Below are 12,351 nucleotides of genomic sequence, written 5' to 3' on the forward strand. Positions count from 1 at the left end.
AGGGTTTTACTCCTTTCTGTCCACTGATTGATTGAATTAAGTTGTACAGCACAGAGATAATTTTCCATCAAACCAAACAAATCCGGCAAGATACTGAAATGTAGCATTTATGGCTCGATTTGGCACCCAAAGTATCGTAAGGGTGACATATCACAATAGATTAATGCAATCTAAAAGAATAATGCTTAATGTCCTGTTGTACAATTTGATAATTCTGGTGAAATAATTGCCACTTTTTAATGTATTTTACAGATTTTCTTTATCACAAGACAGATTGTACTCTCCTGTCCAAAGCGCGCACTGCGACACACCCACATTCTTACGTTGGAAAATTAGCAGAATGTGGCTGGTGTCTGCAGGGTCTTGTAGAGCTCTTCTGGAGAGCATCGAGACAGCATCGTGCTCTCCATTATTCACGGCAGTTCACTGACGAACAAAACCGCCGCTAGTTCATTATCATAGCTGGGATTCTGGATATTCTGTGAAGGAGCCCGAAAGCAGCAGTGGCAGCTCGTCCATGATTTGTAGTCCAGATGTGTTGCTAAGAATGTTAAGATTGTCTAAGTGAATTTAGAGTCCATGCAGTCTTAGCCTTTAGTGAAGGGGAGCTCAGGATGGCCTTTAATGGATGAAGGCCCTGCCATACCAGACTATGACATAGAAAACTCAGACAGGAAGAGGATGGTCTTTGCAGGGTCTCAGGACTGTCTTCTCAGACATTTTAGAACACGTTGGAATCTCTGTTACTATTATTGATAAATTATAAGAAGCCGTTACGGTTTTTAGGCCTGCACAAAGTGTCGGTATGCTAATGTGGCCTGATCTTCTAGCTCATAGCTGCAACCTAAAGCTCCGTAAGGCCCAGTTCACACGGAGACGAGATTAAGTGTACCCACAAGGGTATTTTGTTGTTTAGATGTAGCATCTGCATGGACCCAGCATTTTGGGAGCCAACATTTTGGTGTTGCATTCATGCTAAGGCGAATATTGGCATTGTTATGGCAGTTACAACTAAATCTACTGCTTCTCTTCTGCAACCGCGAGGTCCAACTTGCTACAAAGACCCAGAGGAACCAGGAATTTGGATCCACCTAAGGGGAAATTTTGGAAAAAGCTTGGATAATCTCACTTGTTGTTAGTTATGATTTTGTTACTCACACAAAGCTAAAAACGCAAAACCAAGAAATAAGTAATGAGAGTATGCAGTGAGGGCAAATTTACAATTCAAGAAAAAATACTATACAGTTGTTGAAAATAGCACACACAGATTCAAAGAAAAGCAGAACTGATTATGATAAAACTGCCCTTTAAATTTGCAAGGCTTCATTTTCTTGTAAATGTGTAATGATTGTTGAAGTTGATCAATAACGGCAAGTGAAGCTCTGTGTGTGGTCCTGACGACCCCCCCTCCCCTACACACACACTTTTCTGAAAAGATAGAAAACACTAAATAATTCTAAATATTTTCTATTTGCTATCTACAATAAGAAAAGTAACTTTTCTAAATAAAACACTCAAATGAACTCTTAGCTCTTAAGATAATGACAGACATAAACCATCTTCATTGCCACTAAGTCAAGCAAAAATAATATAGATAATGTCATGAAAACAACTTTGTGGACCGGCCCCGCTCTGTCTCCAGAATCAGGTTCTGGGCAGAAGCAGCCGGACCTGTGAGTGGCTCTGAAGGAATGCCTCATTCCCTCCTCAGGTTTGTCAAACAGGAGGATAAAGCCTACCTCTCCTCCTGAAGGCTTCTGCACGGCCACTGAAAGCCAATGTAGGATGCAGTGGGATGCACAGCAAGCACACAAAGACTACAGCTTTTGTGTTTTTGTGCAGCTGGTCTTTCACCGTGGCAGATCCATTTTGCATTCTGTTGTAAAGCAGAAAAGCATGTAACAACATGTAAAAGTCACTTTTACATTTCCTTTTCCTTCTCCACATTTTTAAAGGAGGGATAATCAACAGAAGACAGCAGCAGCTTGCTACACCGAAGATCCCTGCGCCGTGGTTTCAGGTGCAGCGAGTGGATAAGGAGGATTACCAGCATCCAGGGAACAAAACGCCAGGCAATCCTGTTAAACCAAGCCAGACATGGCTGCAGGAGCTCAGACGTGTCCAGCCTCAGGGAGTCCATCAGAGTCCCCAGACAAGAAGGGTTGCAGTGAGTGTGCCAGCCTGCACCATTTTTTTTCCTTTATATCCCCCATATGTATGTGCAAGTCATGCATGTATCACAAGAGCGATTCAATTTGGATAACTGTGATCCAAATGATCCAGTTTTCTTACAAAGTGATCCAGTAAATCCTTCTTTCAAACACAAATGTGAAACTGTGGGATTGTTACTCATTAGATCTAACATTGGTGAATTATGGTGGCTGTGGTAGTAAACTTTGGGGCAGTTCCTGGAACCGTAAACAATAATTTGTGTGTTTCAGACCTCTAGCCAGCACAATAATGCCCCTTAAAAGCACCTGAAACTGAATGCAGATGTCCTGCAACTGTGTGCAAAACAGAATCCTGCTCAAACACCCAAAAAAAGGAACTCTGGGAATGACAGCCGGGTGGAAAAGGTAATTTTCACATTATAGGGGAGCAAAAGTAAAATTACAGTTGTAACAGTGGATTATCTTCTACTATGTAACTTTGTCTGAGAAAGGAGTCGTGTTGTGCTAGTTTTACTCCTAGCCTGCACAGTACACACCTGGGTGGGAGAAAATGCACTAGAGTGGTTCACTGAACATGATTCTGGAAATAAAACAAATAATTACAACAAATTGTGCTTTATTGAAAGATTGTGCCCAGCTGTTCATCATCAGCAGGTCAGGAAAGAAAGTTTCCGTAAATCATCTGTCAGGACTCAAATATGAAGAATTTGATGAAATTCGTGTTCGATTTCATATTGGAATTAGTTTTTTTCAAAACAGCCCTTTTGAGAAATGCAATCTTTGACTTCACTTGCTGTATCTATATTTCTGGACCATGGAAAGAAGTCGGAGTAGATGGGGAGAACCCATGCATGCCTGCGGAGAACATGTAAAGTCCGTGCAGAGCCAGTCCGGGAGTTGAACCCATGACTTGCAAGGCAAAAGTGCCACACATCAAAACATTTAATAGATAGAGCATCATCCATCCTCTTTTTTCATTGGATGTCATAGTGAACGGTGTTTAATATTTTAGAAACTGTCGCTCTAACTGTAGAAGTTGTCACAGGATATTAGGTCTCATTGGTTTGATATTTGACCTCTAAAATAAGTGCCACTCCAGTTAATTTCATCCAACTCTGCAGGTTCCACCTTTGGCGCTGATTAAATAAGTGCTTCACTTAGTAAAATGAGAACGATTGCACTTGCTCTGGAGTGGACCTCACACCCCATAAAAAATAATCAGAAGAATGATATTTTATAAAGCTGAGGAACTGATTTGGATTACATCCGTGAGGAATTAGAACTCTCTGTTGTGCTGTAAGGCGCCCCACTACTTATTGTTAAGGTGCGTTCACGTTGAACACGAATGTTTCAGGCCGAGCCACAGATTTGCATGAAATCCCTACGAACTGGTGCGACACCAGAGCGACGTGATGCAAAGGGACACTAAGCGATGCCGCAGAGGCAATTCTAGCGACAAAAAGGTGCAATTTTTGCGATTAAAGCGAAGCGACAGGAAACCTGTGATGGATGCAAAGCGACAGTTGTTGGAGTTTAAAAAACTTAACTGTTGTGTCTTGACGTCAGGTGAAGGACTGCAATGGCACCATCTAGTGACGCTTTCACTTCACTGCCACTCCAGCCCCCTCACTCACTCTCCTGCAAGCTTGGTCCTTTCTGGACTTGTCTCAGTAGTAATACCTGGTTGAGTCATACAACTCAGGCCGACTGCAGACCGCCACTATCAGCTTGTCTTCCATGTTGAAGGGTGCCAAAGACAAAGTGCAAGCGCAGAGGGGATTGTGCTTTTTCTGTGGCAGCTCCTAAGCTATGGAATGATCTGCCTTTGAGCAAAAGACAGGCCTCTTCACTCGCTGTTTTTAAGTCCCTTCTTAAGACTTTTTTTCTTTGGCTTTTGGCACAATCTCAGAGGTTTTACTTAGTTTTATTGTGTCTGTATACTAATATGTATTTTATTTTATATTTGATCCTTTCTATTTTATAATTGCATTGTATTTTATGATTATGTACAGCACTTTGGTCCTGTCGGTGTATAAAGTGCTTCATAAATAAAGTTGGTATGGTATGGTATGGTTGAAGGAAACAGCTTTAACGACTCCCCATTACTAAGGGGTGGACCTTTTGGTTCAAATTGCATGTCATCTAAGCCATTACAAGGCCTTTGTTTGGCAATACTATAAAGCTTGCAACTCCACACTACTCCAGACATTTTGAATAGAGAAAGCTTTCTGTATATGAAGCGAAATGTCTTCAAACTTCGACAAAAGTCCAGTTGTTTTGTTTTTCAAACTTTTTTGGAATGAAAACAGCTTCGTCTCTACCGCAGTCCTTCACCCCACATCACAGTCAGGTCCAGGTCCTGATTGGTTGTCGCTTTAATCGGCAAAATCACGTGTTTTGGGTCACTAGAATTGCCTCTCTGGCCTCGTTTAGCGTTGCCGGTCTCCGCGTCACACCACCCAAACCACCAATCAGTTTTGCATTGTGTAATGAAGACAACTCAGGAGTTTCCGGTCAGCCTAGCTGATGCCGTTATTATTCTGCACAGAACGGGAATCAAACAGTTCGGCAGCACGAGAAAAACACACCCAGCTGACATCAGTTCACCTCCATAACAGCCATGAACGGCCTGGTGAGGGAGGAAGTGACATCACAGGTCAGGACTGAGAAACTTGGTTTAAATAATAATTTCAAAATAAAAGGGACAGACAGTAAAATTAATAAAAATAAATATACATGAACAAAATGAACAAGTAATGGATTTTTGGTGGAATGCATTATGCTTTCTTTCCTCAATGCTACATTTGCAACACGCCGTTTCCGTGTGGCACCTGTGCGTATGGATATCTTATTCATGCTCAATGTGAACGCACCTTTAGCGTTATCGGTTTATTTATGTTTCTGTGTTATCATACATGCGTGGGAGCAGCTCTGTCAACAGTGTTTTTGTACTAATCTGCTGAAAATCATGAACGTTGTGTTTACTTACACTGGGTATGTAATGTATTCCATTTATTTACACATAAACAACAGCAGAGGGAGATCAGAAAGCCACCTGGTCATGAAAGAAACCAATAATTTATTTTGTCTTACATTACAAAATGTCAAACGTCTATAGGGGTAGGAATACTTTTGCAAGCTTAAGTGTTATCCTGGAGGACACGCTGCAGGAATGAATTGGCTGTGTGGCCACCGAGCCTGGAAGTCCCTGTTTGTTGGTTTGTTTTGCAACGTGAGGAGCCAGAAGCACATGTTTTACCCAGCAGGGTGAGTGGGCCTGGTGGGAGAATGGAGGTCTACATCCTATCATGGTGGAGCTGCTGCAAATTGTTTCCTGGAGACCAGCGGCACACCAAACAGCTAGACCTAATTAGAAGTGTCTAACAAGTCGACCTTCCAGACAAAGTTGTTCAGATCTTTTCCGTGTGTGTGTGTGTGTGTGTGTGTGTGTGTGTGTGTGTGTGTGTGTGTGTGTGTGTAGGAGCACACCCGCTTTTCAGGGAGAGTTTTTAACGGTTTAGATAAGATCTAAGAACTCTATTTCTAAAGAAATTGTGTACAAAACGCTTTTTCTTCTTCTTCGGATCCTCCTTCATGCTTGTTCTCATGTTGTCGCGGCCTCTGTTTGCCTAAAAACTGAAACAAAAACAGATTGCGCTAATTATTCTTTCCTACTTCTGAAAATGACGTGTCACCATCAGCAGAAGCTCTAAACCGTTTGTGGCCCTCGGTAAACATTTGTGAGCTCTCTGTGAGCCACATGGAAAGACCAAGCTGCACGCCAGCTGCTCTGTGCATCCTCCTGCTTGTCCTTTGAAGTGCTGCAGCCAAGCAGCCTGCACAGAAGCAGCCAAGGTGGACCAAAGATGCCAAATTACACACCCTGTCAGTGCCACAGCCATAAAACGTAATGGAGCTTTGAAACGGCAACAATACAGCGGAGCGTTTCTGACCAGAATTTTCCCCTCAAGGGTCGTTAGGGTTATTAGATGGGGCACAAACTCATACATCTGGCAAATCCACCATGCTGGCATGTTCGGAGGAAATAGCGGTAGGCACAGCAGTCTCCCCAACGCAACAGGAACCCTCTTTTCAATTTCCTGCGCCGCTTTCCATTCCTGCTTCATTCTGCGCAGGGGCCTGCAAAGCGGGATTCTCCGAGGAAGAGTCCGGCGTTTTTTCCAGAAGCGGCACGGCAGAGTTCAAAACGAGGAAATTGATTCTGTCTGAGGCAATATCTGCGACGATGATCTCAATAAAGGCACATGGGGACTGCCGACACGGATAGAAAGATTGGCCCGGTGTTCCTCCTAACGCAGGAGTGGCCTCCAACTGAAGCCGTTTAGCCGAGTTGTCATTTCCTCCACATCCAAACAAGAGCATTTAGAAACAAACGGGGATGCCAGCTAATATCTGCTGCTGTGACGGTTTCATGCAGGAAGAGCTGACAAATAACGCGAGGCTTTCTGCCAAAGGGAATTCTCAATAACCAAAGAAGTATAAAAAATTTATTTGGCCACATATTATTGACATCCAAATATAGAATTGCAGTATAATATCTCTTGGTTTTCAGCCACTGTTGTACAATAATGATACTGTATAATGTGGTAGAACTATTAAAATAATGTTGTAAATAACAGTGTAACAAAGACAGGCTTCATTTTATTTCCAAGCCATGAGTTTAACTTTGTGGAATGGGGGGCAGATACTACTGAACCTTTTCATGATATTTTGATACTTTAAAATTCATATGCTCTGTCTTCTGTAATCCCCCAGTCGGTCGAGGCAGATGACCGTTCATACTGAGCCTGGTTCTGCTGGAGGTTTTTTCTTCATGTTAATGGGGAGTTTTTCTTTCCACTGTCGCTTCATGCTTGCTTAGTATGAGGGATTGCTGGATAGCCATGGACAATGCATACGACTCTCCCTGTGGCTCTACGCTTCTTCAGGAGTAAATGCTGCTTGTCGGGACTTTGATGCAATCAACTGGTTCCCTTATATAGTAAATTCTGCAAAATCTGACCCAATCTGTATAATATGATTGAATTTGACTTTGGAGAGTGCCTTAAAATGTTTCATGAATTGGCGCTATATCAATAAAATTGAATTGAATTGAATATGTATGTCATTTGTTTTCATAGGCCTGCATTCTCCAGATAGAAACCTGCAATGAAAAACATTTTAGTGTTGACATCTAAAAAATAAAAGAAAAAAGAAAAGAAAAGGTGGCCTTAAACTTCCCCACTTGAAGCTTAATACACTCTTGTCCTGTTTAATCTGAGTGTGCGGTGGTTTTAAATTTCTGCCTACGGTTTCATGGGGATGTAATGTGATGTTGCCTCCACAAGAGGGCGGTAGGGCACCAAGTTGTTCATCAAACATAGACATTATAATCTATGCTGTCAAATGCCATGAACCAGAAGAAAAAGGCTGTTTATACATACATTGCATTCCATTTGCCTTAGAAAACAAAAATAGGAACTGGGAATGGGATAAACCAGGTTAAAAAGGGTTCCTGTTAACATTGGTGGAGAAGTGAGGATTCCAAAATAAAGAATAAATAAATAAAAATAAACAAAACAACAGGTTAGGTTTCCAATATGGCGAAGGCCAGGAAAGCTTTTGTTTTTTTCATAGTACCTCTTAGGAATGTCCTTTAAAGCTGGACCTTCCACATGCAGACATGCTACTTTTAACTTGGTTCAGCGTTGCAGCCGCTACATGTAACATTGTTTAGGCGCACTGTCACAACTGTGTCTCATAAAATAAACATGTTTCATCACAGCTTGTTGTCGACGCCAGGAGCTGTCATATTGGTCTTGAAAACTTCTCAGACTTTCCGAGGGGAAAGTCCAACTAAAGCAGCTGTTGCAGTTGATGTTTACGATCGGAAGCTGGGATTTACGAGTTCCGACTGCGAATAGAACGCAGCGATAGACAGAAGAATATCTGAAAGAAGATTCATTGAGTCGTTGAATTTATAAAGTGTTTTTGGCCTCAGACATTAATATATAACTGTGTTTGTTTGGGTTTTTTATGCATGTAAATGATAGAGCGTTCCCCCTAACTCTCCCAGCTTGTATTGTATTAATAATGGGGCATATTAAGTGTCAAAAACACAAGAAATAGTAACATTTATTAGTTTTTTTCTTCTGTTTGTATTTTATTGCTTCTCTGTTTACCTTTAGATTAAAACTAAATTGTCCAGTGCAATTTACTACACTGTTGTGACCGTTGTTCCTAAATTATGTTAATGAACAATTTAAGTAATCTTTGGATTGTGTGAAATCTGTTCAGTAGCCAAAGTCCAAAAGAGCTAAGATACATATTTTGTGGGTTTTATTTTGTAAAGTTTGACCAGACGGACAAATGAAATTACTTGATATTGACTCTCAACACGCTCCCCATGAGGTGTTGCACAACTTCACACAGCAGCGCTGTAGACACACAAACACTCAACCACCTTCCTATTGGAGGCTCACCTGAGCAATTTTGACTGGGAATCAAATCAGAGAGCAACTGCTGCAAGTTTACAACTCCGCTCACATTGTCAGAAACCTTTACAAGATATTGTTTGGCCAACAAGACGAATGCAAAAGGGTCGCTTAGAGTTATGTTGCCTATAAGCAGATAAACAGCGAAAGCCAAAGTAGCAGACACGCCGTGATGCTCGTTGAGCTGCTGCTCCGACTGACCCGTTGATGTGAGAGTAACTTAAAAAGGTTGTTAACGCCGCTGCGTCTTCAGCAGCAAACTGAGTACTGTGATCTTTTGTTTCTCCCTAACTGGAAACCAGGAGCAAATTGAGAGGCACAAGGATGCCACACAAACCAGAGTACCTGTCATGAAAGTTGTGGGTTGAATTCCAGCTTCCTCCTGCCGCATGTTGGTGTGCCCCTGGGCAAGGCACTTAAGCAAAACAATGGCTCAAATCTACTCAAACATGCCATTAGAGCAACTTTTCTATATAATCTGTACAGTATTACATGTTCTGTATGTTTTTCATGTTTGTTTCTTAATGTTTGTATTTGTTTTGTTTTAGGGACCTGGTCTGCAAATTAGCTGTTAGTTAGATGACCAATGAACACGGCATCGGCTGCACTTCAAATTGTAACAATGTTTTTTTTTTATGTTATGTTATGTCCCTTTAAAATAAACTTATTAATAATAACAAATTACCCCAAGTTGCCTACCGGCATGGATGTCTGCATGTTGATACACTGACTTATTCATACCCTTACGCAGATCGGTAGGTAACTTGAGGTGAATGCCTTAACGTCCAGTGGCGTGGCCTTCCTCCTGCCACCTGATGGTGTCGAAGCTGAGATCAGACCGATTGCAGGATGACTACTGTACCGACTGAGCAGTGTTTTCTAAATGGTTGCTGAATTACCTTCTACTTATTGATTTTTTTTTTCTTCTTAATTTAGACAAAGAAATAAAAATATTGACTTACTGTAATTTTGTAATTTTTTCTGCTCTTAATTAGAAACAATCCAATGTTACTCCAAATAAGGTGTTAAAAATGATATCCAGCATTATTGCTAGTTGGAAGTTTTACCATCCGGATCAAACTTAGAATGATATTTTAAAATTGCTGTTCATCCAATATATCTTTCTGATCTGAAGCCGAAACCGGCTCCAACAGCTCAGCTGGAAACATTCCTAAAGTATCGCATTTCTATTTTTGGAATAAAATAATCCTCCTTACTCTGCTCGGATCTGATTCCAGAGTCCAATCCACTTCATAAAATAACCTTTTCCTGTGCTGGTGTGTGAAGACAGCATCCAAACCTCCCACTCCCCCATTTCTCAGCACCTACATTTTGGATTTTTAAGCGTGGTTATGCTAAACCTGGTCAGAATGTGTCAATCATGTGAGGACCAATGGCACACCAAAGCAACAAAAACAGCAACAGCAGACTTTACGTGTGGAAAAATAACTCTCACCAGAGTAAGTGCTCCATCATGAGTTTGCTCAGCAAAGGTTACAGAGAGAAAAGATGGCATGCTGGGGTTTGCAATCACAATCATTCCTTCATGGCTCAAAGGGGAGACTCTCACCCAGCAAGGATTTAATTAAAGCCACAGTGGAGCATCAAGTTGAATTTTGTATCGGTGCAGAATGGAGTTCTGCAGAGCAGCAAATGTGCCCCCTACTTTATTTATTTGCGCGTATGAGGCTAATATAGACATAATGAGGAACTTTGCTCCATCTGCTGTGTTATACAATAAAAAAGATCACAAGGGAGACATGACCTGGTGTGTTATTGCTTAGTTAATGGTTCTTGTGATGAAGTTAGGATGCAAAAAGTTTTTCGCTGCCGTTTGGATTATTGGACTGAAATTGGACAAGAAATCAGGATCATGGGTCGATGCATTTGTTGCATGATCCAGGAAAACAAATAAACAGTGTACACATTTTGGAAATCTTGGAAAAATGTCCTGAGACCGGAGATTTGTAGGTATTTAAGAAAAAACACTCACCAGCCTCTTTATTACGTACGATTGTTAGAATAAATAGCCAGATGTGGCGGCAGCTCAATTCAGGTATCCAGATGTGGCGAAGATGAGCTGCTAAAGTTTAACCTGAGCTTTAAAATGAGGGTGAAAAGGAACGTAAATTAAGTCTGCTTGGATTGAATTGAAAATAGATTTCTCTATATACACTGGATTTTTCAGTGAAACATGCCTTGAGATGACATTTGTTGTCAGGCGGCACTTTATTAACAAACAACGCAGAACTGGAAATAAACTTTAAATGCAGCGAGGTTGCTGGTGCCAGGTCAGCTGGTCAGAGACGGCTGATTTACTGGGATTTTCAGACACAACCGTATCCCAGGTTTACGGGAAAAATAAATCCTGTGAGAAGCCGTTGTGTGGACAGAAATAACTTGCTGATATCGTAGGAGAATGTGCAGACTGGTTTGAGACAATAGAGAGCCAACAGCAGCTGGAACAACCACGGGCTGCAGAAAAGGATCTCTACAGCAGACGGGCTACAGCAGCAGAAGACCCTACCAAGCACCGCTCCTGTCAGTAAACAAAGGAAACCAGGGCTATAATCCACACATGCCAACAGCATCTAATGACGTTTTAACAGTTCGGCCTGGTGATGGTGTAACGGTGTGGGACGGACATGTTTCCAGCAGGTTAATGCACCACGTCACAAAGCGTAACTGGTTTGAAACTGGCTTCTTGAATAGGGCAATGGGTTCACGGTACTCCAGTGGCTTCCACAGGCACCAGATCTCAACCCAGTTATGCCTCCTGGGGATGTGGTGGAACGGGAGATTTTCACCATTGATGTGCAGGGGTCAGGCACAACCGTGTGATGCTATCATGTCGATTTGGACCAAAATCTCTGAGGAATACATCAAAGACTATGAAGAATTAAGACCCTCCTGAAGGTAAAACAGGGTCTCAAACACGGTACTAATAAGGTGTATCTACTAAGTTAGGTGTAAATTTATGCACAAAGATGTGTTAAATAGTAAAACACTTGATGAAACCCTATTTGTGTATTCACCACAACATTTAGCTTCTTTAGGCATTTTGGAAAAACAGCCAAAGTAGCTCCAAAGATGGAGTCAGAGGTCTCTGCAACACCACCGGAGTGTAAGTTTATTTCCAGATGTTACATTACATCTTAAAAGTGTGGGTAAGAGCACGCCTCTGTCGTAATTGTTATCAGATTTAAAAATAAAAAGTAAGGAATATAATACGACCAACATCCCCACAGCATGATGCTGCCACCTCTGTGTTTCATCATGGGGACGGTGTGTTTTCGTGCTACAAAGATCCTTTTTTGTCTCATCCAGGTGTTTGCTCTGTTCCCTACATGGCTGCAGCTCATCCAGATATGCCAGGGGTCTTTTAGGCCATCACCAATTGTTCTTTTTGAACAAGCAATAACAATATGACACATTTAATGTCTACAATATTGCAGGTGTATTGGCTGACCGAAGCGTTTTGGCTTGTGGCGTTCACCAGGGTCTTTACAGATGGATGACTTGTAAAGACTAAGGTTGTTTCCTGGTGTTTCCGGCATTGCTGGAGTCTTCTCTTCTGCAGATCTTTGTTCCTCTCCATGCACCCTGGGAAGTGCGTGAAGTTGTTCCAGAAATGTTTGGAGCCCTTGAAAATATCACAGAAAAATGAGACAGTTTCAGCTTTCTGT

Source organism: Fundulus heteroclitus, chromosome 7, assembly GCF_011125445.2.
Source record: "Fundulus heteroclitus isolate FHET01 chromosome 7, MU-UCD_Fhet_4.1, whole genome shotgun sequence".
NCBI lineage: Eukaryota > Metazoa > Chordata > Actinopteri > Cyprinodontiformes > Fundulidae > Fundulus > Fundulus heteroclitus.